Here is a 25,190-nt window from a genome sequence, read left to right on the forward strand (position 1 = left end):
ACTCGGGGCAGGGAGCTGGGCGACCTGCGCTTCCATGATGAAGAGACAGTCAGCTCAGGAGCAAAATGTCCAGGAAAGAGGGAGGGAGACCAGAAGGGGGAGGAGCCTCCTCCTTCGCCCGCGTCCTCAGGTCCCCAATACGCCACGTGGGTGGGAGCCTGCCACACACACCCACGCGCCCACAGCCACCTTCGCCGCGCTCCCGCCCGGGCGGGGCGCATCTCCGTGCCCGTGGGCGCCGGGTCTCCACCCGCCACGCCGCCGCCACCTGCTGCTGCATCCCCAGGGAGTGGGGGAGGAACATCTCCGAGCCTCCCTACACCCGCCCTCTCCCAGCGCGGGTCCCGCATCCTCCAGGGCCAGGCTGAGGCCACTTCTTCCCCGGGCCCCTCCCCAGTGCTGAGGAGGCGGCGGAGGGAGGAGCTCTGGCCTCAGCCTGCACCGCACCCCCCTCCGCCGCCGAAGCTCCCCCTTCCCTCCCTTCGGCTGCCGCAGCCCAGTTCGTCGCGCGCGTCAGCGTGGGCTCCCCGGAGCGAGTCGCTAGGTAACGGGGCGGGCTCCGCAGACCCGGAGCCGGGGAAGCCCGCGCTCGGCGTCAGCAGCGCGCCGCAGGGCGGGCGCGGGGGGCGCGCGGACCCCCCTCGCTTCAGGCTTGCAGACTGGGGCGGCACGCAGCCCCCTCGCAGGGTGCGTTAACCTTGGCCGATCGCCGCCGCCGGGGTGCCCCTCCCTTGCAGGGACCAGACGTGGCCGGCCCCTTCCTTCGCCCCCTTCGTGCGCCCCACCTCCTCGGTCGCCGTCGCGACCGGTAAGCTGCGCTCTGGGGCCAGGATTGGGGCGGGGCGAGAGCAGGGGGCGCGGGACGAGCGGGACAGCTCCCGCCACCGCAGCCGCCGGACAGGTGCTAAAGTTTCTGGGGCCCGGCGCCCCGCGGGGCGCGCAGCGCGGGGCGCAGCGGCGCGGCGGGCGGGGCGGCGCGGTGCAGCCCGGCGCCCCGGCCCCCGCGGGGCGCAGCTCCGCGCGCTCTTACGCTGTCTCTTTCTCTTCTTCCCTCCGCGCTGCCTACCCGAGGTCCTCCCGCCGAGCCCCTGCGCGGGGCATGAGGAGCCCCGGGGCGCCGCCCGGAGACGACCCGGCTGCGCGCACACCTCGCCAGCGGCGGACGGGGACATGAGCAGCGTGAACGGGGTTCCGCGCCCGGCGGCCAGCCTGAGCCGGCGGCGGCCGGCGGGTCGGCGCTGCCCGGGAGAATGAGGCAGGAGCCAGCGGCAGCCTCCTCCTTCTCCCCGTCCTCGCCTTCCTCCGGCTCCGGGGCCCCGGGCCCCGGCCAGGCTGTGGCTCTGCTGCGTGCCCCGTGCGCCCCCCGCCCGCCTCCGGATGCGCTGCTCGGTAAGCCAGGCCCTCCCCCGCGGGAACAAAGCCCCTTCGCACGGCCCAGAGGCGGCCTCTGAGCCCCCTGCCCGGCCCCCACCCAGAGCCCGGAAGCCTGCGGAGCTCCCCAGTGAACCCCTTCATTCCCCTGTCCCCCAAACACTGCCTGGAGGCTGAACTGCCTGGACACCCTCCAGACCCGGTGCTTCCTCCGCCATCTGGGAGGCAGATGCGGGCTGGACACGCAGGAGGGCGGGCGGAGACCTGTTTGGTCTATATGAGGATATATGTATGCATCCTGGGTTCAGACCTGTGCGTGCGTGTGTGCGTGCGTGTGTGTGTGTGTGTGTGTGTGTGTGTGTGTGTGTGTTGGGCTTGAGGGAGGGCAGACGACTCATAAATAGCAGCCACGGAATAGGGGTCCAGGTGGTGCTGGGTACCGTGCCTCAAAACCACTCGGGGAGGTAGGCTGCTTTTCTTCCATGGCTCAGATTTGGAAACTGAGGCCCAGAGGTGTTGGTCGAATGACTTAATCAAGGTCACAGGACCAGGAGGTGGGAGACCAGGAGTGGAATCCAGGGTGCTCTACTCTCCGTGCACCCCATCTCTTTGTAACAAACACGCCTTTCCCATGTCTTCTACTAGCTGCTTCCTTCTGGAGTCACTGCGTGTGCGTGTGTGTGTGTGTGTGAGAAAATACTTGTGCGGTGAGTGTTTGCTGAGGTGAAATAAATGGCCGGTAGCATGTATTTTTTGGTCCGTCCCTCCATCACGCACCTGCTGCCCCCTAATGTGGACCATAAATATGAGGCCACCTCTACCCCGGTGGCGGGACGTGTTCCGGGTGCCGTCTCTCCTGGGACCCCGTTTCTCGCAGGCCTCCTAAGGCTGGGGAGGGCAGTGTGCAGTCTCTCCCGTGTGCCCCTTCCACGCTGAGTGTGCCCAGCACACGCTCAGCCTTGGGACCACGTCCTCACCCTTTTGGTGGGGGAGGGAAGGCGGGTGGCAGTGAGGGCTCATCAGGCTACCTGCCCTGGTCATGTAAGTCTTGGTTACTTACCAGGCACAGGGTTGATCCCAGATGGCCACCGGGCAGGAGCCGCCCCTGTTTGAAATCTCACCTTGGATCACACTGGCCGACCCCTTGTGTTAGGTCCTCACACAGCCCAGGAGAAAAGGGGGGTGTCGTGTGGACGTGAGGCCTTCTGCCTGCCCCCGTTTCTCTGGTTTGGGGCTTGTAACTGTTTCCTACGTGCGTTTCGGCCGACCCTGAAGGGGTAAGCCACGCGGAAGCGATCGGTTCTGGTCTGAGGGTCTCGTCGCATCAGTTGAGTCACCAAATGTTGGGCTCGGCTGCATAACTTGTACAGCGTTGGTGTCAGTGCAGGGAAAGTCCCTTCGCAATAAGGGGCCTCAGTCTCCCTGTTAGTAAAGGAGCAGAGGCAGACTGGGTGACTTCCCAGACCCCTTCTGACTGAACACTTCTGCGAGTGGGGGAAGCGAGGCTTACAGGCCTGGGGTGTGTGAGCTGTTCGGACACATGTACTTGAACTAATGGCTCTGCCCTGAGTATGTCGTTGATTTCCAAGGTGAAGACGTGGTGGGGAGGAAGCCGCAAGACTCGGGTTCCACCCAAAGGAGGTGTGGCCTGAGCAGTGCTTCGGTGGGCTGTGCGTTAGGCTGGAGCATGGTGGCTGTGAAACGTCCCCTGGTGCCAGACTGGGGGTATGGGACAGGTTAGGCATTTCACTGGAGAGACGGCACTGTCTCCTAAGAACTGACGAAATACAATGCACGAACTGGATATCCAGCCGTCTAGAAAGGGGCAAGCTGGTGAGCCGACCTGTCTGCCCCTTACAGAAGAGCCCGTCACAGCAGATAGGTGAAACCTTCTCAGCGTAAACAATTAGGGCATGTAAATGAAGTCGTTCTTAGACTCTCTGCACTCTGTTGTTTGCTGGTTATGTTGGTGATAGGAGAAATATGCTTACGCCAGGACAGAGGAACTGTGACAGGAAAGGTGGGCCATGGAGATGTTTAGACCTTGGCTTCGTCTTTGCCTGTTGGTTACAGCTAAATTCATCAGCTTGAGCTGCGGGTTCTTAATGGGGTTGTTGTAGGTCTTTCAAAGATGTGGATTCATGAACCTTTTAAAGTGTCACTGAATTCTAAATGAAATGGATATGTCTCACCTTTTTCCTAGAAACTAAGCCCCCAGCGGTTTTTGTGACTGTTTGAAATTCACAGAGCTTTCATTTTCAAAGCTCATAGGGTCTGCGAACAGCCAGCGATGCATCTTACGTGGGCAGATTAATCTCTTAGCGTTGTGTGTTTCAGCTCCTCGTGATGAACTGGTGAGGCTTTGAGTAAGAACGAATGCAGAGAAACAATCTTCATTAAGTTACTTTTGAAAATGAAAACGTAATTATGAAAGGACGGTTTTTCTGTCATATAGCGCACCACCGATACCCAAAACCGAATTGCTTGGTAAAACGGGACTCCCATCCCTGATTTCTAGTTCGTAAGTCGTCATCTGTTCTTTCCCGTTTATTCTCCTTACCCACCTCCCACCCCCTGCTCCGGTATGAAAATGTGCCATAAAAATAAATTCTCCCTTCTCAATATAGCTCTTTCTTAAACGCACTTCTTTTTTTTGGAAGATTTTAAAAGCTGAGTTCTTCCACACCGTACATGCGATGGGCTCGCGTTAAAACAGGTGTTAGGTGCCTTAGAATTCCTTTGGGAGGACAGGAGGGGCATGTGTCACGAATGAACAACAACTGTGAGCCGGCGCCCTTGCTGGCGTCCCGTTGTTCCCCGGGAGTCTCGGTCATGAACTCTTTCGGTGGGAGCTGACGTGCCCAGTGCTGCGGCATTTGCGCAGTGTGAGGGGTGCACGCAGCTACCTACGGCGGGTAGAGAGGGAAGTGACGTCCTCCAGAGGCCAGGAAACCTGGGATTTGTTCTTGCCTCTGCCGTTCAACGGCTTTGTGACCTAGGACAGGTTATTCCCATTCTGTAGGTCTCAGTTTGCATGTCTGCAGGGAGCGTGGGTGTTTGCATGTGTCTCTGTCTACACGCATGTGTGCAAATTAGTACAAGGCGACCCCTTCCGACTCTAAGCTCGAAGAGTCCTCAGTTTGGACGCTGCTGGTTATTAATAGCTCTAGAATGCTCCGTACTTTAAGGTTACATAACGTTTCCGATTAGACATCCATATAAACAGCAAGGGACAGGTCATTCTAAAACACGCTACTTATTACCTTAAGTGGGGACTCCGAAGAGGTGACAAGGATACTTTCATCTTATAGGCGATCATGCCAGCTTCCCCATCAGGGAAGTTCCTTGCACTGTGGAGTCTCAGCACGTGTCTGAGAGGGCGGGGATAAGCTGTGACCCTCTGGGGTTCGTGTGACGGGAGCCGCAGGGGCCATTATGTAATGTGGGTCAATGGGGTAGGAGGCATGTGATGTTCCAGCTGTAGAACTTCCTGTCCAGGGGACTTGAAGGTTTTGCCTCTGTTTCATGCTGTTCCTGGAAGGTGAGAAGGGGAAGTATGTGATTACTGTTTGCAGTTGTTTTGAAAATGGAAAGTACTTTAATTAGAGCCTTGAACTCAGCGGAAGCTGAAAAACAGTGAGAAGTCTGTAGATTTGGCAGTGGTGTTTTTGCTGGGTTCTCTGTGCAAGCTTCTCGTAACACTTAAGCCGTCTGTAGACTGGGGCGAGGTTTGCAGGACTTAGGAGGAACTGTAGGCTTTAAAGAACTTTTCAAGCCATCCCATGTCCTGTCAGACATGTGTGTGGCCTGTGGAAGCCCACCCACGTTTGTACAGCTGCCGCTGTCTGTAACTGAGAAGCCTGCATATCTGGATGAGTGCCATCCCTACGCAGGACAAGGGATCCCAGAATTCCATTAGCAACACGCAATTTACAGAGAGTAAAGGGAGGTCCTTACATTCTCGTAATGATGCTCAAACTGGTTCTCCTCATCGGCAGCTGAGGACCCTTCCAGCCCTGTGCTGGCCTTGCCCATGACTGCCAGTGACGTCTTGACAAACAGGACCCTCCCTCCTGTTGCTTACATACCAAGAGCTGCAAGTTTTCGTGACAGATGATTAACGAGAAATAACAGAGAGAATGAGTTGGAAAACTCAACTGTGATTCATCGCTCATCTCTAAAAATATCAAAACACCCTAGCAGCCAGCACAGTTGTTTGATTTGGTGCATCAGAAATAACTTTGCATGTCCCCGGTGAGACCCACAGAGTCTGCACCATTTTGCCCTCAGATCTTGAGAGAACAGATGCTCAGTAGCTTCATCTCTGGGCCAGATTTCTAGTACCTATGGCTACCGAATGGCAGAAAGTGCAGAAGTAGCCCTCAGAACGCGCAGGGGCCCGGGGAGAAAGGAAAGGACTCGGCGAAGTCATAGCCTCTGATTTGTGATTACTATGAACGATTATTTGGACTTGGTAAGGAGGAGCAATTTACCAACTGTTTCCAGCATCAGGAATCACAGAATTTTAGTCGTCTTCATGCTGCCTTCCTATGCGATTTGTGACAAGTGTAGGTGGCAGGTGACACAGGGTTAAAAGCCTGCACCTTCGCGAGCTGGACTAAGAGTGGTGTGTCTTGGTATCTACGAGGCTGAATCTTCTGTGGACGAGCATTATTGGAACCTGGATCACAAAGTCAGATGGCGCCATCAGGGAGGGGCTCTGTATTCCCAGCCGCTATAGTTTCTTAATCTGTGGTGAGTGGCTATGTGTACCTCGTTTAGCATCCCGAAGCAAGAGAGCAAATAGGGAATACCTTTTATTTGTCCATCGTTCCCAGGTTTTCAGCCTATATGTGTTAATATAGTCTGGGCCACACTTGCTTCATTCTGCCATGGATAAACCGTTGAAGTTCATATTGGCCTTGATGCGAGCCGCCCCAAAAGATTTTTTATTCCTTTTCATACAGAAAATGGATGATAATGGCAGTCATCTTTTAATGGTTCATATCATCAAGACTTATATTTTTATAATAAAGTGAATGCCTGGAGACCATAATACACACGTTTAGAATGATTCATGAATGCGTACAGTTCCCGTTAACTTGCCGAGAGGGGTTTATTGAATACTTCTAAAAAAAGTAAGCCCGGCTTTGCAACGTTAAGGCCTGGAGGTGGAGATGGAAGCCCACACCCCGTGTCCTCCTTCCAGAACGCGGGAGTGGAAAAACACACTCGCTTCCTAAAGGGGAACGTTGAGGCTTCATTGCCTCGGTCCGAAAATTCTCTGGAGATGCCGATGCTGCTTCTCCCCGAAGCTGGTTCTCCTCAGACCTGCTCCAGAACATCCCTGTGGAGTTAGAGAGCTGCTCTGCTCGTCTGTCCAGGTGTGAAGCCATCTTCTCCGCCATGGGTGTGCCCGCTCTGGTCCTGCCTGATCACTCGGGTCCACTCCTGTCAATCGTCCATGGACAGGTGTCGTTCATCAACAGTTCAGGGAAAACGTTCTTACCACCAGCTCTGTTCTAGGCACTGCTGCTGGCGCTGGGGCTCCAGCGGTGGACGGAAGATAGCCACAGTGTGTCCTTACACGGCTCCTGTTCACACTGCCCTTTGGGCTCCATCAAAAGTCTGGAGGACTTGGCTGCTGCAATGGGGAATGGAGGATGGGGGGGTAGGGAGAGAGAGCCCAGGCGGAGAGCCAAGGGCCCTGCCTGTCAGCCTGGCCACCTTCTCTCTTATCTCACCTGGGTGCCTGGGGACAAGCTGCCACCCCACTCGGGCCTTCCGCCCGTTTCCCCGGCTGTCAAGAGCAAGCATTAGGCCACTGCAGTGTTTTCTTCCAAGTGTGGTCTGAGGACGACTTCAGTGAACGCAGCGGGCGAACTTACTAACAGACGGATCCCTGGGACCTTCCCGCACACTGTCGGATCAGAACCTCTGGGGGCGAAGCTGTATTTCTAACACTCTCCCAAGTAATTCTCATCTCTGAAATTCGAGAGCCGCTCATTCTCACAGGTAGCGAGTGCTGCTCCCTGCTCCAAAATACTCAGGATATACGCCCCTTCCCACGCTGGCCACTCTCGGCACCTCCGTCCCCCACCAGGCCACTAGGCCACCCTCCTCCCTCTCCTGACCACTCTTCTGCTTCCCACTGTCCTCTACAGTTCGCTTTCGAGCGGGCACCCAGAGGGAGCCTTCTGAAGGACCACAGGGCTCCTCTGCCCAGAGCTTTCCAGTGCTCCCTCTACCCCCGAGAGCGATGGCCAGCAGCTTTTTGAAGGCCTCCAGGACCCCTTACTGCCCCTCGCTCCTCCCCTTTTAGCCACACTGCCTTCCGTGCTGGTCCTAAAACCCGCACAGCTGCCGGGTATCCACTCCGTGAGAGCCCATGGGACCTGGAGACTGGCAAGGCGGGGCGCTCAGAGAGCGGGGAACATCCCTGGGCACTGCCATTTCCATCCCACCCCTGCATTGACGACCCATGTGGACAGATGCTCACTGGGGCAAATCGCAGCTTCCGGGCCCTCCCCGATAGGACAAGTCATTTCGGCAGCAGCCTTTTCACTCTGGGCACCGTGGTATAGGGTGACTCATCACCGGACCGGATTGTCAAAGAAATCTTTTTCAGAGGAAGTTTCTAGAAATAGGTTGACACCCCACCCCCTTGGGCTGTACAGTTCCTTCAGCCGCTGTTAATCCCAACGGCCCCACCATTCCTCTGTCTTTCTCTTCCTTCCACAAACGTTTACAGAGCAGCAGCTCTATCCAGGCACCGTCGTAGGCCCCTCGATACGTGGGAGACACAACAGCTCTGGAGGAGCAGAGTGCGCTTGGTGTCATCTCCAGCATCTGCTTCGGTGGAATGGTGAGGCCCGGACAGCAGTCCTCTGGCCTTTACCTCTTCCCATCGAGGAACAGGAACTCTGTCCTGTTTATCAGTGGCTCTTCTGGGGCCTGGGTTAAGCAACCTGCTTAACTCAGAAGTATCCATCGCCTGGTGAGCAGGAGGGAGAGAGGGACCATCTCAGAAAATCTGTCTCCGAGGCAAGCTGAATGCGTGCATGAGTGTAGATATAGAAGATGTAAGGAGTTCGGTAGACAGGATATGTGGTCAGTGCGTGGCCCTGGTTCGGGTTTCCCAAAGCCAGCCTGCTCTGCAGCGTATCGGCGTGAGAAAACCACATAAACGTCAGGCCCTTCTGGGCTCTGCTCGTGGCAGCTGCTGCTTCTTGATGCTTATGGAAGGAAACATTTTCACTCAGCATTGATCTTTACGCAGAGTCCTGCATAGGACACCTTGACTGAGCCTTCACTGAGAGGCCGTCAGGCAGAGCGGTGTGGAGGATGAAGGTAAACTAGATGCTTCCCGTCCTCGGTGGCCTGAGGTGGTCGAGGGAATGTGTTATGTAACTACCTGTAGCTAAGTAGAATGGTTGACGCGAACTGAGCAGGCAGAGGTGGGAAGGACGGGTTCGCGTGGGGAAGGTGGAGGCATCTTACATGAGCCTCGGGAGATGAGTGAGGGATTTGTCAAACAGAGACGAGGAGAAAAGGCAGTCCAGGTAGGAAGGAAGGTGTGAGGAAAGGTTCACAGGCTGGACCACTAGGGATGGGTGGGCAGGTGGCGGCGTAGTGCCATGGCGCCCGGCTATAGAAGCACAGGTGTATCTGTCCTTCCGTGATGGCAGTGGACCCTGAAGGCCATGTTAAAGAGTGTGCCATGTCTCATGGGAGATGTTTGAGTGAGGATGCTTGTTTTAAAAAGATGGTTCTGTTTCATGCTCTCCCTGTAACTCCTGCGTTATAGTGAAGATGTGTAAAATATTCGAGAAGACGTACTAGGCAGGAATGAACTTGATCGTCTCCGTGTGACCTCCAGACCCTGTTTCTCTGATCATGCCGGTTCCACTTGTCTGGATCAGTGATCCTCTAGGCACTGTTCAGACCCCAGCTCCACTGACCCTGCTAGGGCTGGGAGAGGAAGCAAGGTAGCCGCTGGCTGTGGTACTTGCTGCCCAGCCATTGTGGACTCCGGCCAATAGGAAATGGAGCGGGCAGTGTCCCAGCTTGATTCACTGAGCCGTGGGTCTCCCTGTGCCTCTGCAAACGCATTCAGGCTGTTCTTGGCCTAAAAACAATGCTCCCAGACCTACATCCACAGCTGAGAAAATCCAGGGCATATATTCGCCAGCCAGCTTCCCTGAGCTTCCCCCAACGGCCAGCTTAATGGGCGGGAAAGGGGGTCAGTGTGAGGAGCCAAAACATGTACCTCTCTATGACGCTTTGCTCTGAAATCAACATACTCGGCAGGACAGGTGACTTCTGCAGAGCATGGGATGTGAGGAAGACTGTCCCAGGGATTACTAGTAGTTATATCACCTCTGTTCTTAAACTCTACCTTCCCATTGCTGAGGGGAGGAGAGAGAGAGAGAGAGAGAGAGAGAGAGAGAGAGAGAGAGAGAGAGAGAGAGAGAGAGAGAGAAAGCATGCTCCACAGTCCAGTGGGCAAATTCTTTGTTTCTGGGGAGTTTGGGCCTGGCAAAGAGCCTTCTTCAGGCCAGGCTGACTGCCAAATTGTGCCGTGAGAAAAGCAGCCCGGGCAGTTTGAAGAGCTGCTGCGCATTGGAGAGTCCACTGCACCAGGATGTGGGCCAGGGAAATGAATGCAGCCCCACGCTCTCGCTGGCCCCCTTTATAGGGCAACAGACTGGGACCCGGAGAGATGAAACGACTGGCTCAAGGTCGCACCATGGGCTAGTGACCAAGCAGGGTATCAAGTGATTCTGGAGTCTGTCATGATCTCCAAGGCCGACCAATGCCATGTTGGCAGAAGTCCCCTCAGACATGGACAGCGTGTACTCACACCGCCGGGCACGGAGGACGTGGCGGCCCTCTCCTTGTTCCTTTGCCTTTCTTCTTGGAAGCCAGCCCCAGAGCCAGGGTTCTGGGCCACCACTGTTGGAGGGGAGCGGGCATGACCCCACCTCTCCGGCCCTTTTGTCAGTCCTTTAGTGGCTGAAGCTTTGCATGGATGTTTAATGCGAGGAAGGGCAGTATCAGAGCAACTTGGAATGGTTCTCGGGATCTAGGCATGGAAAGAAACAAGGCCGAGGTCTCTGGAGCTCTGGATGTCACAAAACCCTCCACAGGTTGTCCCAGGAAACCTGTCCCCCTGGCTCCCAGAGCTCCTTGTACAGACTGGAGTTCAGCCCCTTCGGCCCATTAGTGCCCGCCTCCTCCCGGCCGACCACGCCCTGCGTCTCAGCACCACGGACAGCGCTTGCTTAGCCAGCCCCCGCCCCCCCGCCCCTCCCCCGGCCGCTTGGCGGTTTAGTGAGGGATGGGCGTGGCAGGCAACCCGGACTAGTTTCTGGAGACACCACGCTCTCCTGGCTGTTTTTTTGTTGTTGTTGTTGTTTTTTTCTCCCCTTAAGTGGGGTTCTCCCAAGTGCATGAGAAGCTGCTGGCAGTTCTGCTGACTGACTTGAAAACAGTAAAACCTTCAAGGCTTTATTAGGCAGATATATAAGTACAGTTCCCACTCATAAAGTGCATCCGTCATAACCGCGCACGCACATCGTGAAAGAATTGTCGAACTGTTTACAGACTTTCCCAGGCTGGTATTCTCAAACCCGGTAAATGCGTGTATTAGAGCAGTAATCTTGAGAGGCTCGTACATTACTGCAGTTTGGGACAGAAGTAATCTCTACCTGCAGGCTAATTTCATGGGTTTCACCATCTTATCTAGTCTTATTTTAATGAAAGAGCAGAGCTGTAAAAAGATCCCCCGGGGGAGGTGCTAAGCATTGTGGGAAATGTGCGGGTGCCATGCGCTGATCGTTGTGAAGCAATTTCGAGCATCTGACCTCGGTCCCTGTTCTCTTTCTGGTCAAGGCCCTGGCACCTCCCACGCTGCAAGGCCAGCTCTTCCTCGAGATTCTGGAGGCTGTCGCAGGCACTCCCAGGGTGTGCGTGCGTTTTATTTGACTCTCTTCTCAGGGTCAGACTGTGGAGCATCTAATTCACTGTGAGATTCTTTGGTCTTTTCAAGCTGTTTTCTCTTTTCTGTACAATGACCATAATAATAACAATTAATGATAACCACAGCTTTTATACACTGGGTACTTATCCCAGCGGGAGACCCTGTGCTAAAGAAGTACTTTTCATGGACTCTTTCATTTAATCTGAGCAACAGCTCAATAAAGGAGTTATTTTTATTACTCCCACTTTACAGTTGAGGAAACTAAGGCACAGAGTGTATTGACTGCTGCACGTAAAACACTTCCAAACGGTGGCTTCAAACACTAGTCATCCTTTATTTTGCTCACGAGTCCAGGGGCTGCCTGGGCTCAGCTGGGTAGTCCTGCTGGGGCCCTCCCGTGGGACCGCAGTCGGACTGTGGCTAGAATTATCTGGAAGTCTTCCTCAGGTGACTTGCACAGGGCAGATGTCGGCAGAGGGTAGAATGGGGTGGAACCCAGACGGCCAGATCCCGAGCTCATCCTGTCGCTTCTCTGACCCTTTAAACGCTGGCCACCTTGCATTCGCTGCAGAGACCAGAGCTCCAGGAACCCCTGCACCCTTCCCCATTCGGGCATCCTCCCCGAAGAAGCAGCGAAGCTGTGCAGGAGCCCAGGTGTCTGCGCCTTTGCTTCGCAGAGGCGTCGATGCAGAGCCCGGGGTCGCCAGCCCTCCTCACCCCTCCTCGCCTCCCCGCGCCTCCCCGCGCCTCCCCACGCCTCCCCATGCCGCCCCGCCCTTCACCAGGGCTCTGCTCTCACGGTCCCCTTCGTGACCCCCTTCCTGCATAAAAACACGTCAAAATGACGTCTTACAAGTGAGGTCAATATAAAGATGCATCTTTAATATTCGATATCAAAACATTCCCAAAGTTTTTTTTTTTTTTTCCTTCTAATTTTAAAAGAAACGGAAACGTTTTTGCGGCCCCTGGGCACGGTGGTGCCCGGTGCGTTTACTGAAGAAGCCGGGCCGCCCGCACCTCGCCTCTCAGCCCCCTCCCCCCGCCTCGTCCCCTCCCCTCCCCGTCCTCCCCTTACCTGCCCTGCTTTCCTCTTGATTCTGGTCCCTACTTCGCAAGCCACCTTCTTCTCCTGGACTGAACCCCCAGGTTCTTGTCTGCACCCCCTGGGCCGGTCCTGAAACTGGAGCCGAATGTCCCTGGTGACTCCGGGTCTGGCCGTCCGTCACAGGGAAGGGCCTCTCTGGTGATGAGGGACGGAAGCAGCGCTCTCCTCCTGTGAGTGCTCACCTCTGCTTGGTCTCTGCTCTCTGAAAGCAGAACCCCGGACGCTCCCTACTTTCCGTTTCCCCGAATGCTGTCGAGCGGCGGCCGCACAGAGGGGCGGCTTTTACTGAGGCCGCGGCCTGAGACGATGCATCGTGCTCATTAGCACGTGGGGTGGCAAGAATTAGACGCCCCCAGCCAGCTTATAATCATTCTCTCATCCATCTCGAAAGTTCTTATTGAGCAATTGTTATGTGCCAACAAGACCCACCCAGTCTCTGTCCTTATGGACTTGAAGGGGCAGAAAGACAGAAAAATCGACACATAAGTTATTATAATCAATGGGAGATTTTTGATAAGGAATCGGCATTTCATGGAAACCGGAGCAGGAAGTCGGGCTGGCTTCACGGCGGAGCCGCGGTCACTGAACACAGCAGCAGCACCCAGGACGTCCGCCTTCCTCTCGGGAGCCCCAGGCCTCGCTGGCCGGCACCTCGCCCCTCTTCCCATCTCACATCTTCGGTTTTCACTTCCTGCTCCTCTGAGCACACGGCCAAATAAGGGTCACCCCAGAATGGCAGCCTCAGCCCTCCATCTGCATGGCCTCACGACTCACTCCGTCCTCTGGAGGAGGCCGAGAGTCCTGGGAGAGAAGCTGAGTGGCCTGCCTTGGGCAGGGCGCGGGGGCCTCTGGTCTGTGGCTGGGCGGGTGGGGTCCCGTGGTAGGGAGAGGGGCCCGTCCTTGGCTGTAATTGGGACAGCTCCCTGGGAAGGGTGCGCAGGGATGGGAGAAAGAAGTGGCACCTTCTCACGGTTTAGGGTCGCAGTTGCCAGGTTTTTGGTGCACGTAGGTCAGGAAGTTTGTTTAATCGAGGAATGGGTCTGGGATTGCCAGGTTTTAATCTGCCTTCTGTCGCCACCATCTACGATAAATAATAAGAAAAATAGGAAGGCCTCAATATTAGTATTTTCAAAATTAATCATCTTTAAGAAATTCACTTAATTAAGCTTAATTAATTAACCAGTCAGTGTGTATTATTCTTGGATTTTTCGTTTCGCCAACGACAACTAAGATTTGGGTCGTAGGTCTGACCTGGTCTGTGGGCACACATCAAAGACCCACGGGCATTAAGGAGCCTGCGGAGGTCACCTAACGTCAGTGAGGATACTGGGGCAGCAGGAGCCTGGCGTGCACTGCTGAATCCCGAGTCTCCTGCGGCCACTGTTACTGCCTCCGCCTTGTGAAGCGGAGAGGGTGAGGCTTGGGAGCTCACGCGCCTTGTCCGAGGAGCATGAGGAGGAGAGGAATTGGTGCCAGGTTGCCGACGCCTGAAAAGGGGTCCTTTCAGGTGAGGGAGATGGGTGAGTCCCGTCTCTGGCAGAGGCGCGCCCGTGAGGTGGGTGTGCGGAGGGCAAAGTGAGCAAGCTGCTTAGTCTGTAACCGAGGGACCCAAAAAACTTCCCCGAAGAGTTGTGGACTTAGTCAGGCCTTGAGGAGCAGGAAAGGGGCATCGGCCGGAGGAGGGGAGGCGCACTGCAGGGGGGGGACGGACACGGGGGCGTGGACGGAGGTCTGGGGGAGCATGGGGAGCGAGGAAGGCTGCGGCACAGGGAGGCAGCATGACCTAATCTGAGATTCAGGGAGATAACCAACCCTGTCGTCGACGCGAAGGTTGGAGCAGCGTTCGCAAGGAGAGATCTGTGCTGGACCACACTCTGAGGTAGAGCCAACGTCTGGCACGTGCAGGTGAGGTCAGACTGACCGATTCCTGAAAACACATCTGATTTGGAAGCCACACCGAGGTCCCTCTGCCTCTGGGGTGGCCGTGAGAGTGAGCTCAGCTTTGAACGTCGATTCGTTTCTAGGAGAAAGTCCCTGGCGTTTAGAGTAACTTCCGGCCCCTTCCGTAAGGCTAGTTCACACATGGAGTTTTTGGTGATAAAGCCCTTTCATGGGGCACAGTCAAAGTGGCAGCTCTGTGAGGAGGTGGGTGGGACTTAATGGCCTGAATGACAGATGACGAAAAGCTGCAGGCAGCCTCGGGAGCAGACGCCGGGTCACACAGGTGGAGCAGGTGTGCGGCCCAGGGTCTCCCCACTGCCAAGCGCTGACCCCAGCGGCCGCATACGGAATTCGCAGCCCCGTTATGCACAATACTTGGGGTGTATTGCGTGTGTGTGTGGCGGGGGGGGGGGGGGGGGTCCGGTCGTGGCTCTGTGGTCATGTATTCTTGCTGAGTGTTTAGTGCCCTGGGGCCACAGGCCGGGTGGCTCACAACAACAGAAATGTCTTCCTGAGGCCCGAAGTCCAAAATCAAGGTGTCGGCACGTCCTGCTCCCTCGGAAGGTTCCAAGAAAGGAGCTGCCCTGCCTCCTCGTGTCTGGCGGTGGCCGGCGACCCTCGGTGTCCGTGGCTTCTGGTGGCATCACTCTGATGGCTGCCTCTGTCGTCACGTGGCCTCTTCCCTGTGTGCCTCCCCGCGTCTCTGTCCACACCCCCCCCCCACATTCTCTGTTATACGAACAACAGACGTAGGACTTAGGGCTCACCCTGGTCCAGTAGAAATTCATTGGAACTGGATCGCATCGATAAAGACCCAAATAAAGTCACGGGTTCCACTGGTTAGGACTGGACCATGTCTTTTGAGGGGACATAATTCAACCCATGATGATGAGAGACCGCCGGGGGGAGGGGTGGCTCCCTGGGAGGCAAGGCCCTCGCCCGGAGTTGCCCTCTGTGAGTAGTCAGTGCTGTCTGGTCCCTGGGGGTCTCCCCTGTGCCTCACACATGCCCCCAGTGGGTCCTCGTGTCCTGCAGCCCCGCTGCCGGGTTGGGTGCGGAGTCGGCTGCTGCCAGCCGGGAGCCCGCGGGGACAGGTTGCGCCGCGGTGGCATCTGTTTGGGATGCTGCCGATGCCCGGATGCAGTGAGTGGGCGGCGCTCTGGGCACATCCTGTGCTCCGGGGAGCAGGCCGTCCCCGCCTGGCGCTGGCAGCCTTCCTCAGGGCTCCAGGCAGCACCGGCCACAGCGCTCGGTCAGGGCGTCCTTCTGCCTTCAGGGCCACCGAGGGCAGCTGTGTTTGGGGAGGAGGCACAGCTTCGACGTTCGAGCTGGTCTGGTTCTTTTCCCCATCAGATCATGGAGATTTCTGGGGCAGGGACATCTGGCCACCTCCGTTTCAGACGCCGGGGAGCGGCCATGTGTTTGCAAATGCGGTCACCACGTGCCTGGTGCTCGGTGACTCTGACTCCTCCACTTTCTGAGCAGCTGGAACGGTCGACGAGATCACGTGCGTTAATGAAAACCGCGCACTTGAGAAGCACCAGCTCTGGTTCTAACCTGGGGGGTTGGTTCAGGAGGAAGCGGCGGGGCTCGATTGCAGAACGGAGCCTACGCAGGCCAAGATGGCACCCTGCTCTCCAGCCGCGGGGAGGGTGGCAATATTGCCCCAGTGGGAATGGCTCACAGGAGAGGGTAGTGGGTTTGGACCAGGAAGGTGGCCTCCTGGTAAAACTCGTTGCAGTTAAAAGTGAGTACAGGAAGACGAGTTCTGCTCTGGACCTGCCAAGGCTGCGGCCCAGGGGCGGGAATGTTTTCTTGCTGGAGGAGACCAGATTGGGGAACGGGGACCCTCTGGAGAGCTCTGTTAGGGGTCTCCTTCCGAGGGCTAGAGGACCCCGAGAGGAGGCGCAGGAGGCAGCAGGGAGCCTTGTTCTGGACAGCATGCTGTTGGCAGCGCAGCAGGCAGCCTGGGAAGGATAGGACTTCAGGGTCTGAAGAGACAGGAGCCTGGGGCAGCCCGGGTAGGCACAGGGACTGGCACACCTGACGATGTTGGCCGTCTGTCCTTTAAGGAAAAGTTTGCTGCAAAGAAAAGTCCAAAGTGGCCGTTCTCAGCTAGCTCCTCGCAGCTCTGAGGGTCCATCTGAGCTCACCCCCATCGTAGCCCCAATTCCCAAAGCCGTCTGACTGTTCATAGGATAGGGCCTGCTTCGGAAAAACCACGGTTTCCTCCAGCAGCCGGCGGAGTGCCAGGTGCATAGTAGGTGCACAGTTAAGAAGACAACACCCTCCACCCGAGGCCGTGCTGGTGCCGGAGTCCTCAGCCCCTGCCGCATATGAGAATAATGAAAAAATGCTGGTGTCTGGGCCGCCTGGCTTTGCATTATGATTCCACTGGTCTGAGGTGGGGCCTGGGCACCAGTACTTTTAAAAGCTCCCCACTGGCCTATGCCCAGGGCAGAGACGCACCACCGGGCTGGGCCGTGCCCTGCCTTGCTGGGTGGGCGGGTTCGTCATTGGTAAGTGGCCTGAGGTGCAGCCTTGATGCAGCCTTGCAGACCTGATGCATGTGGTGGGTCTAGCACGGTGCCTGGCATGCAGACACCCTCGCGGCTCGTGAGTCAGAGGAGAAAGCCGGTTTGGCCATGTTGGGTGGACAGCCTCCTCGGGGAAAAGGCAGGTGCCAGGGGGTCCCGAGCTGGGCGAGTGGCTGTGAGGGCGGGTGGGAGGGCCAGGGGCATGTTGAAGGCGTTCGAGGCAGGAAAAGCTCATCTCCTGGGACTGGGTCCCCTTTGAGCGAAGCACACGCCATTTTGCCTGCACTGCTTTCCTGGGGGACAAGACGGTGCCGCTTCATTAACGAGCTCTCGTCGAGCACACGCTCCCTGCCACGTCTGTGCCAGGGGTCGGGTGCCCCTAAATGAGTTAGACAGAGGCATGCCCTTTGGGGCCCAGAGTGCTCTGACCCAGGGCGGCGGGGGAGGGAGGGAGTCATCCAGCCTCGTGAGGATCGGGGTGCGGGACGTGGAGAGGGACCGGGTTTGCGGGCCACTGGCAGCAGCCGCGCTCATCAAAACACTTTTTGTTTCTCGTCGTAAACTGTTCCCAGTCGACTGAGGAGGGAGATTTGGAATTGAGCCCATGACCTTTTGCAGGTGCTGAGCTGTGGGTCTATAGATTGTCAAGTTTCTACATTTTCTAAAAACCCTTGAGGCCTGCCTGAAAGAACCAGGTCCTCCGCAAGCCGACCTGCTTCTCTTCGGGCCATGGCGGAGCTTCAAGAGCTCGTGGCAAGGAGCGTGCGGGCCCCCCAGAAACCTCAGAGGGGGCGGGATCACGTGCAGCGAAGGTCTAGATGTAGGTACGGCATAGGGCCCAGGAGGTGGATGCTCACCCAGGCCACGCACCTCCTCTCTGTTGGCACTGGGCCGGAGCAGAGGGCAGAGGAGAGTGGGCCAGCTCTAACCGTGCTGGGAGTCAGGACAGGCAGCAGCGTCTACAGGATGATGACAAATGCTGCCAGCCAGGTAAGTGCAGAAACACGGAACCAGCATTGAAACCAGTGAGGGTCAGAGAAGGCTTCCCAGGAGGGGATTTCTCCGAGCTGCTGCGTCTTAAAGGAGGTAACAACTGGCCAGGCAGGAAGAACAAGTCTGTGTCTTCTCCTAGGAGGAGGGCTCTAGGCAAAGCTGCTGGGACTTAGTCCGAGCCAGTGAGAGGCGCGCAGCGCTAGGTCTGGGGGCTGGAGAGACAGACAGGTACGCAGACGTGATTTGGTGGGTGGACCGCCGGCACCCCAGTCCAGCTCCCTGTCCGCAGAGTGCGTTTGTGCGTGTGCGTGCGTGTGCTTTTGGGTGTGGGAGGGGGGCAGGGGTGTGGAGAGTTATAAAACGAGGAAACCAAAGTCCAAGCAGCGGGGTGATCAAGTCAACGAGTCGGTCACGTTTTTCAGGGCCGTTCTTAATATGTAATAATACCAGGTCACCCCCCTGCCCCGGGTCATGGTTCCCTACCCCTCACAACCTTTCTACAAAGGGGAATTAACATCTGCGTTTCTTTTCAATGACTTAGAACCCTTACGAGGTAGGCTCAGGGGCTTCCAGAGCCTCTCGTCTTCCTGGCAGAGTTTTCTGGAATCTTCCCTCAGAACCACGACTCTGGGCCCCAAACCTTCAGAACTTCTTTTAAGTCCGTTTTTCCTTCCTTCGAGCCATCGCACTGCTGTTGGCTCCTCTGGATAACGCCCCTTCTTCTGCGCCTCCTTCAGAGCTCAGCTCGGGTCCCAGCTGCTCAGCATCACCCTCCCCGTGACTCTGCCCCTTCCGCTGCGGGCTGGGCTCTGAGCACAGTGCTTGCCCTTTGTAAGGTCCACTGCCAAGTGGCCTTGTACTCGCTAAGTTCCTTGCAAGCATACAGCATGCGTTGTGCACCTAGCCTGCCACCTGGCCCCAGGGAGGCGCTTAGTAAAGTATTTGTTAAATAAATGAATGAATCATTGAGAGGGCCAAAGCTCAGTGAGGTTAAGCAGCGTTCCCAAGGTCATGCTACCGGTGAGTGGCTGAGTCGGCATCCAGACCCGGCCTTCTCTCCGGCTCCACTCCTGTGCGCACCCCTCTGCACTACCCGGCCTCGGCTTCTTGGACCGGCCTGAACAGGGCAGCAGCCAGCAGCGGGAGGAAACGGCCTCGGAGTCTAGTGATGTAGAGAGAGGGCACTGGAGGGAGCCAGGCAGAGTGTCAGGGCCTCAGTGTTCAGCTCGATGGGGAGACTGAGGCAGGGCCCCAAAAATAGAGATAGGGCTGATCCAGCTAAGCGGGGTAAGTGCGTAGGCCTCACTCCTCGGCCACTGGACTGTCTTCTGCAGCAAGGTTCGGTCCAGCCCCACCTCCCGGAGCTTTGTTTGGCTCTGAGGGAAGCAGCTCCAGGCCCTCCCGCGCTCTGGAGAGACTGTTCTCTAAGCCTCCGATGTTTCTCTTTTCATGAAAACGGAAAGAAAGCTGCTGCGTTTGCCTTACTCTGCAAATAACTTAAACAGTAGGGCAGCGTCTGAATCTCTCTGCAAGTAGTTCTTTATAAAGTGTCCAGGCTGTCCAAAAGATGCATAGACTTTACTTTTCTGTTTGCAAAAAAATAATAATACTTTGTTACGTTGATATAGTGCAGCGGTAGAGAGTTCTACAGTTTGTAAACAGTTTGGGAGCTCAGAAAGCTGAATCTTCTTCCAGGCTTCTCTCTGGAACGCCTTTTCCCACCCAAGCTTCCCCCCTCCCCACAGCTCCCGTGGCAAGCCGCCTTGCCGTGCTTAGCCATCTCTAAAAGAATCTGTTACAGCGTCTGCCCTGATTCAAGGTTACTGTTGCATTTGTTCCTTCAGATAGTTCTGCTTGGCAGATATTTTTCTTTAACACTAAAGTTCTTTTTTAATCAACGTATGCACATTATAATAAATCAGATTGTGTAGGCGGTTGTACAATATAAAACCCGATATATTTTGAGCTCTAGCCAGGCACTGTCCTGGGGATGTAACTCGTGTGAACCCATTTCATCCTCACCACGACCCTCTCCATTTCCCACATGAGCCAAGATTTGCATCCGGGCAGTGGATCTGTCACCTTTGGACCCTATCTGTGGACATTCAGAAGTGGAAAAAGGACGTGACTGCTTCTCTGCCCGTTCTTACCTGTTTTTACTGAAGCGTGTCTATCAGTTACGCTTCAATCTTTGAATAAATGTCTGTCTCCATCATCCTTCCGCTGTGCCCCTGTCTCCTCATTTTGTAAGATGAGGTTGTTAGTTCCCTGTCATTTGCGCTGCCTTTCCACGCACCTTCTACCTTGAGGTTGAGGTTACATCGGGCTCCTTCGTAGTCACAGCCTGTCCTGTCTTCTCTACCTATATGGTTTTTCCATAGCATGAGTCTAATAATCGAAAACAGTCGGTGGCCTCGATATAATCATTGCTATATCAGAAGTGTCTGATGCTGGGATTACATTTCCTTCTCCAGGGACCAGCTTCAAGGCAGGATGTCCCATGACAGAATCGAATGGGGTCTCTTCATTTGCACTCCATCCATTGCATAAAATCACGCGATCTTTCAGTTTGCTTCCTGTTTGGAACATGACTATTGTGCAGGATTTTGTTTTCTGGGCTTTTTTTTTTCTCTCTCTCTCTCTTTCCTGGAATTTCTAATTGCCTTTCTTTTTTTCTCCTTTTCTTCTTGCATTATTTGCCTTTATCATCTCTTCCTTTTCTCATACTCTCCCTTTTTTTTCATCCCACTGTTCTGTTGAGCCCTTCCCTGTTTTTTTTGTTTGTTTGTTTTTGGTTTTTTGCCCTCTCTGTTCCTGCCCTGAGTTTCATCACTTCCTCCATACACCTGCAGCCCAGAGGTCATTTCTTCCCTGGGTTGGAGCCTCCTGCAAAAAGAGACACGGAAAGGAATCTGTCCGAAAAGGTCTGCATTTCACACTCACACTGCGGGTAGATTTCCAGGTTCAGAATTTTGAAGACTCGAGAGCTTTCCACGTTGCTGATGAAAAGTCTAATTCTAGGTCCTCTGTAGATTATTTTTTTTCTACTTTTCTTTCCTGGAAGATTTCTGGAAATTTCCTCCGTCTTTGATGTTCGCACGCCATGTGAGGACATCCTTCACACATTCATCCTCCTGGACACTAATGGACCCCTTGTAGCCTGACGACCCAGGCTTCAGTGCTGCGAGATCATAATGAGCTTGATTTTTTAATCTCTATTTTTTTTCATTCTGCATTTCTGAGCCTCTTATTTGTTGGCTCTCGAGTCTTCTTCAACAGGTCTATATTATCCTACATTTTTCTCATGTTTTCTTATTTCTTTGCCTTTTTGCTATTTATTTTAGGTTTCATTGAGTTCATTTTCCAGTCCATCTTTTTGTTTTGTTTTACTTTTTAAAAACATTTTACCACTAACGTTTTTAATTTCTGAGAGCCTTTTCCTATTATCTGATTGCTCATTGTCCTAGAACCTACTTTCGTTTTTTAGTTATTAGTACCGAGTAGTGGACTATTAAAGTTTTTTTGTTTTGTTTGGCTTTAATCCATGAATTATTCCTCTCTCCTCGATGGTCAGTTTTTGTGTCTACCTTAATCTTTCTCTTTCTTATTGTAGCTCATTTCCTCGTGGGCCTACTCATCCAGAGTTGAGGTTAGTCGTAGGTAATCAGTAAACAGAAAGATTGAATAAGGCCCAGAGTCACATGAGTGGTGATGTCAGAGCTGGGAGTCAGACCCCGACGGACCCTCTTTATTTCTGGTCGGCGCCTCTTCTCTCTGACGCAGCTCTGCCTCTCGGTGGCACGGTGTTGCATCCTCTGCATGCGTGGCTGACGCCTCCTGACAGCGAGCTCTGAGCTCCTCCTGGGCGGCAGGCCCGCCGCCGTCCTGCCGGAACGTCCTTCCCCTCGTGTCTGTGCATCTCAGAGGCTCTGGAGCTCTCGAGCATCCATTCTTCTATTCTGCTGCCTCTGACCGGGCTGTGCTAACTGCACGTGGACTTTTCAGAGCCCTCACGACTTGGGGTTTATAAAAATAGGCAGCGAATGTACAGCGTCCATCTCGGCGCTTTATACGCAATAGGCCCTCAGTACCTGTTCTCCACAAGACTCGATTGATTTTAGGCCCAGATTCATCCGCTTCGCCAACTGGATGAAATTTTCTAACAGCGGGTTGTGGGAGAATTGTGGGGCCAGCATGTCAATGAGAGGACGAGCAATTTGACGCTCAAAGCCCTGGGAACTCCAGTTGCAAAGGAAACATTACAAATACATTTAGCTTGTCCGCCGCCTTCTCCTTTCATAAGCCAACAGGTTTCCTTTAAATCTTCTAAAGGGCAAAGATAATATACTAGTCAGGGCAAGCAAAATGACTGTAACAAACGACCCCAAGGTGTCCCGGCTCAGACACAGGGAAGCTTATTTCTCACTCATAAATCACCCTGGCAGGTGTCCTGGGCGGTGGTCCTGGGACCCGGGTTTCCCCATCTTGCTGCCTCACCATCCTCTAGGACCTCACTGTCACCTGTACCAGGCTGGGGGCAGGCACGGAGAGCAGCTCGGCCATACGCCCTCCCGAGTGCTGGCATGCATATCTGTGCTTTCGTCCTGCGGCAAGACCTCAGTCACGTGGCCACACCTAACTGCAGGGCCGATGGGAAATGTAGCCTGGCTGTGTGTCGGGGAACAGTGGAGTGTGGCTTTGGTGGGACAGTTGGCAGTCTCCACCCAGGAGGGTCGCGAGCCATCCTGGAGACACCTGCCAGAGCCCCGCCCACCAACGATGTGCCAAGCTCCACGCTAGGGGCTGGGAACACAGCAATAAGACACGTTGCTTGTTCCCCAAAGTGTAGCAGGAGAGGCCAAGGGTAGTCAGAGAGCATCGCCGAGATGCAGGGTGCTCTGTGCAGTACCAGGTGAGAGCAGGTGACCCGCCGTCTTTGCAAAGGAGGAAAAGACCTCGGCGGCCTCAAGAGATGCCTGGCTTTCTGACCCTCTTCTGTTCTCACGTATTTCTCAATGGCGGCTGCCGAATAATGGAAGGGATCCCAGACGTCGTCTGGCACCTCGTCCAGCCCAACCCATTTTAAAGATGGACACAGCGAGATCTACAAAGGGGAAGTGGCCTGCCTACCCGAAGTCGCATAGCTGGCCAGTGGCCAGACCCGGGCGTTTCTCTTCCCGTGACCCGGGCAGATGCAAACTCTCGTTTTTTCCGTTTCTCTGATTCTCCCTCCGGCTGGTGTCAGGTTTCCCATCCCCTGGTCTTTGCTGCCCCAGTCGGAGGTGTGCTGCCATTCCTCCCGAGTTTCGCGGTTGTCAGCGGGCATGCAACGACCCCTTCTGTGGCGGCTGTTGGTCCCCGACCAGTGTCCTTTACCAAGGGCCAGGCCTGCAGAATTCACTCCTGGCTCTCTGCACCCCGGTAAAGGCTCAGGCTCCTCCCCCTCAGGACAGGAGACCCTGTACTGGGGGGTACCACAGCAGGGGGCCCCGGCATACCCACTAGTGCCTGTGGTGAACTGTCACTGAGAGAGACCCCAGGACCTGGGGCTTCCACCTGCATGTGGGGGAATTCGAGAGGGGGTTTATGACTCCCAAGCGGGATGCAGAATTAGGAAAACGTGGAGTAAACAAACATCGACCGTAGGTACCGCAGCTGGTTCTACCCCCATCTTCTGCTCCTGGGAGCTTTCTCCTTTCAACAGCCCGACTCGTAGAGAAGAAACGATAAAATCACCGAAAGGAAGCATCTAACAGCCCCGCAGCTCAGAGTCCTGTAACTCACGCAACGCAGGATCGAGACGGAGCCAATCACGGCGGACTTTTATTTATTCCTTTATTTTTTTTGGTTGATTCAGCAAATGTATGTGAAATCTTTCTGTAAGCACAACACTGTGCTGAATACAAGGAGTGCAGAGGATGCAGAGGCAGTTAAGACCGAGTCTCTGCCCCGGGCCGAGCCTCGGTCTCTGCATGTGGCACGCGCTGAGTGTCTCTAGATGGAGCCCGTGAGGAGGGCAGCCGTGGCTGGGATCAGAGTCAGAGGCCAGAGGTGCAAAGGTGCCGGGCCCATCCCAAGGTGCCCTGGGCAGGAGGTGACTTCACCCCTCCGGGGCGGGCCCCTTGTGTGATGAAGGCACCGCACCCAGCTCATGCACAGGGCTGTGCTGCCGAGTGAATGAACCGGCCTGCTCGGCTGGTGGACGTGGTGCCGTGTACACAGTCAGCGCTTAATTCACGTTTGCTCTCACCATGCTCGACGAGGAGGTGGCTGAGGGTTCCGGGTGGGGAGTATGTGGAGGCCACATGGTGCCGAATTTCTGAGTACTGTTCACAAGTAGTTAATAGCAAGAAAGGGGAAGCAACATGTCCGTAGAAGGGGTGACCCCAGCTGGCCCCAGGCCCCACTTTGCGGACCGGCAGACAGAGGCTCGCGGAGGGAACACATGGCCTGTTTATGTGGTGGGACAAGACTGAGCGCGTGTGGCTTATAAGTGCTTGTTGCGTTTTGCTTTTTTGGCCTTCTTTACCCATCGTTCGAGATCATATTTTTCCTTGCTTTTTATTCTCGGTGATCATTTATTGATTCTCTCTTTTATTTTCTGACATAATGTTTGGGATGGGTAGGAAGCTGTCCAAGAAACAGCTCCAGAAGGCATGTGCTTAGCAGAGAAATGAGCAGGTCCGTTGTCTGTGTAAGGGCTGCTCGGTGTAGAGACTCTCCAACTGCTGGCACCGTCGAGAGCGATTGCTCAGGGGGCTGGCGATTCCTGTATCCCTGAGATGCTCCAACAGGAACCTGGGCGGCCTGCGGCGAAATTATCAGAGACGGGTGAGCGGCCCTCAGTGGTCAGGTGGGAAGAACCCCGTGTTCCCACTTCTCCCAGAGAGTCGGGACGGGATTCTGCTCATGCGTTCAGACCTCCTTCCGCGAATGTTTTCTGAGCATCTTCTGAGCTCCAGTCCCCAAGTAGATGGGAGCAGAGACCTCAGGGGACCAGGTGCTTGCACTGAGTCAGGTAATGCAAATTATGCAGATGTAGAGTGCAGAAGTTATTCCGATGGATTTGGGCTGGAGACAAGCCCAGGGCTGATGCCCCTGGCTCCTCACAAATCATTTACCCCCAGTGAGCCTCAACTTCCTCTTCTGGAAAATGAGCGCTTATGCATTCATTCAAAAGGGTTTACTGTCTCTGTAATACGCTCGGCACTGTTTTTGGCACTGGGGCCGCAGCAGGGACAAGAATTGCCACCACGTGGCT

General features: G+C 55.2%; 1 long non-coding RNA gene across 1 annotated transcript in view; it reads left to right on the plus strand.

Annotated features, from left to right (window-relative positions):
• The first annotated feature begins 653 nt into the window (after positions 1-653).
• The window catches only part of LOC107518330, a 41,622-nt gene continuing 17,085 nt past the window's right edge, over positions 654-25,190 (plus strand). The window contains exons 1-2 of the long non-coding RNA XR_001598823.2: positions 654-808; positions 1,072-1,389. This is a non-coding gene — a long non-coding RNA (uncharacterized LOC107518330). The remainder of the gene's footprint in view (positions 809-1,071; positions 1,390-25,190) is intronic.

This window comes from Rousettus aegyptiacus, unplaced genomic scaffold (assembly GCF_014176215.1).
Source record: "Rousettus aegyptiacus isolate mRouAeg1 unplaced genomic scaffold, mRouAeg1.p scaffold_m13_p_3, whole genome shotgun sequence".
In the NCBI taxonomy this organism is placed as follows: Eukaryota; Metazoa; Chordata; class Mammalia; order Chiroptera; family Pteropodidae; genus Rousettus; species Rousettus aegyptiacus.